The 4,157-nt window shown below is 33.6% G+C and overlaps 3 protein-coding genes across 5 annotated transcripts in view; 1 reads left to right on the top strand and 2 right to left on the bottom strand.

The window, feature by feature from the left end:
* The window catches only part of LOC108754139, a 5,097-nt gene extending 3,869 nt beyond the window's left edge, over nucleotides 1–1,228 (bottom strand). Inside the window, exon 1 of one of the 2 annotated variants that reach the window (XM_018496236.1) lies at nucleotides 1,150–1,228. The gene's annotated coding sequence lies outside the window, so the exon portion shown is untranslated. Of the gene's footprint in view, nucleotides 1–616; nucleotides 696–1,149 lie in introns of those variants that run through there. The other variant, XM_018496235.1, reaches the window with a different exon arrangement.
* Nucleotides 1–2,729, bottom strand: part of LOC108754138 (ankyrin repeat domain-containing protein 39-like) — a 9,679-nt gene extending 6,950 nt beyond the window's left edge. For both annotated transcript variants that reach the window (XM_018496233.1, XM_018496234.1), the window contains exon 1: nucleotides 2,476–2,729. The gene's annotated coding sequence lies outside the window, so the exon portion shown is untranslated. The remainder of the gene's footprint in view (nucleotides 1–2,475) is intronic.
* A 609-nt stretch (nucleotides 2,730–3,338) lies between these two features.
* The window catches only part of LOC108754130 (ras-related protein Rab-14), a 4,138-nt gene continuing 3,319 nt past the window's right edge, over nucleotides 3,339–4,157 (top strand). Inside the window, exon 1 of the mRNA XM_018496221.1 lies at nucleotides 3,339–3,615. The gene's annotated coding sequence lies outside the window, so the exon portion shown is untranslated. The remainder of the gene's footprint in view (nucleotides 3,616–4,157) is intronic.

Raw genomic sequence — 4,157 nt, forward strand, 5'->3', positions numbered from 1 at the left:
TATATATATATATAACAACTTAATATATATAAAATAGCACAGAGTGATATTTTATATCATGAGCTTGTTAGAGTCCAATGAAACTTTGAGATAGTATTATCATATTTCTTTTTCTATCTTCATTTCATTCTTAACAGAAGCAAAAATATGTACGAATATCAATATTATGTCATTTTTACTAAACTCATTTTTACTAAAGAACTTAAAAAATAAATGGTATGTATCATTATCTTTTGTATCGACATACTTATATCAATGAATGTTTTCTCATATAGTAATCTATGTAAAAATTTTTAATTAATTTTTTTTTAAACTTTTTCACTGTATTTACTTTCCAGAGGAATTAATAGTAATTATCCATCCCAAAAGTATCAATAATGATTCAATGCGTGCATGCTGCTAATTTCAGTGCAACATGCTGTCCCTGAATTAATATTAATGTATGCATATGCTGTAACAACTTGTTTACATTGTGCGAGAGTAAGCTAAGATTGTTAAATCAGATTAGGTATTGAAGTAGGTAAGATTTATCTTAAAAGCATTAGAATGGTTGTGCCTAATGAATATCTATGCAACGTTAAGTGCTCTTGAAGCAGCAGTATATTTCGAGCCATACCAGCTTTTTTTACAACAGTATCGGGTTCAGGTTCTGAGAATTCTTTTCTCATAGTCCACATGTACTCATTATAATCCTGCTTAATGCTAGTACTGGATGATGCGACGACTTTGTAACCGAGTACCTCTAAAGCAGTCAATATTATGCAAGGATGTTGCAAATATACTATCGTCGAGTCGTCGCAATATCCTATAGTGGAGAACCGACTCAACTGCTCTATGTCAGCCGCTATAACATAATTGAATATTACTTGTACCTAAAAAATTGTTGCTTTATTACACCTGCAATATTTCTAGCCACAACATTATCTCCTCTAATCTTCAAAGCTGTGTCAATTTATCCTAAGAACGTTATTTTATTATCTTGTGTTATTTTTATTACATGTATGTAGAAAGATTACAAAAGAAACGTCAGATAGAATTTTTAAACGTAATTCACAAATCATGGGACACTTTATTTAATTGAAAAGTTTGAAAAAGCAAAAAGGTAACATATATATTTGCGTAAGGGCAAATATAGAGAAGTCTTCGTACCTTTAAGCCCTGACACTAAAACCCTCCAGGGATATTTATGACTGTACGATGCTAGGTTGCCACGTACTAGAATGTATGGCATCTGTAATAGTCAGCTAAAACAATCTGTAATAGATGATATCCTATGGATATATGTAACACATATTTAAATAAATAGTGTTTTGCAGACAACTGCTCTCTACACAACTGCTAATCTGATATTATGACATAAGAACTATTCCTGTGTGCTAATTAGTGTACAATTTGGAACGCGCCTACTAAAATTTTAACTTATCAATGCAACTTATGAATTGAATGTTGTAAACATTAGACAAGGTCCAGAGAGTTTAAAAGGATCGTCACATCATTCAAATGTCTTTAGTCTTATTGCAAAATCAATAGACCAATCATACTTATCAATCAATATTACACAAAATTAAAATGATTAAAACAATCTAAAAAATAATAACTGAATATATTAAAAATATATTCAGTTATTATTTATATATACTATATATTTTATTTATATATACTCAGTTATTATTTATATATAAGTACTATACTCATATCAGACTTTGATTGATCAATAAAAATGATAAATATCCAGAGATTTCTAGAAGAATCGACTAGTATTGCATTTCAAAACATTAATGAAGTTTATAAGCTATACTAAAACGTACTAGGATGTACTATGACTATAATATGGAGTTCGTTCAACTTTCATTTAATCAATAAGTTTACTGATGCCTATTGGAATAGTAAGAAGAACTACGTAAAAAGCTGGCCTTTATAGTTAATTTAATCTTGTGTGTTAATGTAATTTTGTCATCACTAAATGCCTTTTTAAATTCATTTTTAAAAATTTGGAACATCATCTCTAAATATGTGGCAAATTAAAAATGTTGAAATATATGAAACAATAATCGATACACAAATAGACTATCTATAATTATGCTTTGTATAGTTGATTAATTATAGAGATAATTATTCATTTGTTTATAGATCGGAAAATATCGTACATTTTGACATTTATAGTTTGTCATGTAAACAAAAGTCATTTGATAAATACAAAAATAGGATTAAGGTAAAAGCTAATCACGTAGCTCTTCTTATTTTTATAAATAAATATATACTATACCCTTTTAAAAAAACATACAAATCAACAATTAAGTGAACAAAGAGAGACAAATCATTAGACGAAATGTTTACGAATCAGCATTTTACAAGAAAAAAAATTCTGAATATATCTGAATGCTATTTCATCACACATGACTCAGAAAAGTGACTTTATTTTACTCGACACATGCGTCGTTTTCACAATTGCTGTCGACATGTATTGAATCTTACCAATATGCGAAGAGTGATAAAGAGGGCGGAGAATTCCGGGGCGACTAAAACAACTATTGTATACTCTTTCGGTGATAATTCGAACAGTCTGTCACGGCCGTGATATCGATTATCTTAAGATTTCCTGCTTTCTGTTTTTTTATCTAAATATGTATATTATTTTACGTGAAACTCGTTTCTACGCGTTTGGATTTACAGTGAACTGAAATGAACACAAAAGTGCACACTACGTTAACTGACGCTGACTACGCAGTACTCCGTTAAGTGTTGTTCATAAGCACAAGAAACAACTAGATGCGAAACGTAACATGAAATTACGAGCGAAAAGGAGAGACATTGAATTCTGATTGGCTTGTCATTTATGTCCATTTCTATTAATCTAGATTAATCTCAGGCACGTTATTTATTAAAATTTAACAACTTTTTTACATATGTATGTAGGAGATGCAAAATTAAAATTTTTTCATTCAAAAACCCATTAAACTATCCCTCCTATAAATAGTCGGTACGCTTCTGTTCTGAGGATTTAGTACAGAGACAAACCACATCTACTTTCGATACAATTTTATCGATAGTATCAAAAAATGTATGTAGTCACGTAATTCCCAAATTAAAAATGGATATATTGGTGGTAGTGTACGAGTGATTTCGACGGTAACAGGAAGAAGGCCAACATAGCCTCTCTCAGGTTTCTCTCTGACGCGACCAGATCATTCTTTCGGCGAATCAGGATTTATGACGTCCATGAGCTGCGAGAAGTTGGCGCCGCAGCGAGCGAAGTTGGCGCGAGTCAAAAATCGATAAATCGACCGACTGAGTCGAACGATGAGACCGCAGCGCTGCAGCAGATTGATGGACGGACGGACGAACGGACTTAAAGCGAGTGACAGGTGGTTTGACGTTTCGCTCGTCGCCATCGTCGCTAGCGACAAGCGCGGCCTGCCATATTGCGCGTGATATTTCGAGACGAGTGTTTCTCACCATCGTTGATCATTGTTCGACTCGATGACAAAATAACTTTGCGTTCGAAGAGCAACGAATCCGTGGACCGTCGTCCGCACGTTCTCTGTTCACACTCTTCGGTCACGGCCCAACGATCACGACAAGCAGCCTTCCACTACACGGCGCCGTTCCACGAGTGTGAGTAATTCTCTGCGCTTTGTTGACATCGGAAACTTCTACTATCTCCTAACGCCAGTTATCATCAATTCGGTGAATATTCAAGATTCAATATTCAAAAACCGCGACAAGTCCGTGTCACGTCTGTCTCTCATAGACTTTCTTGCGTATCCTTGCCAATCGCAAAGATCGCGTTAATTAGGCGTAACGTAATTATGGGAGTGGGCGGTGCGGGTGTATTGTTGACGTTGTTGCCTCGACAGATCCGTGTCCGCGGAGTTCAAGAAAGCTCTTCCTTCGATGAACGTATGTTTCTTGTCTCCTCATCAAATTCAATTTAATCTGTCTCGAGAGCCAAGTAATTCAATGTCGCCTGATTTGCGAATGTCAGTTCTGACGAGGATAATTTTTATATCAGGCTACTCATGAATTATTAATGCTTCAATTCGTAAACAACATTTCTGTGTGTCATTCATTGTCAAATATACATATTTTTTTTAATTTAAAGAATTTTACATAGTTGTATCTTTAAAAGAGATGATCTTTTAAAGAGCATTTTATGT

The sequence above is a fragment of the Trachymyrmex septentrionalis genome, unplaced genomic scaffold (genome assembly GCF_001594115.1).
Source record: "Trachymyrmex septentrionalis isolate Tsep2-gDNA-1 unplaced genomic scaffold, Tsep1.0 scaffold76, whole genome shotgun sequence".
Taxonomy (NCBI): Eukaryota; Metazoa; Arthropoda; class Insecta; order Hymenoptera; family Formicidae; genus Trachymyrmex; species Trachymyrmex septentrionalis.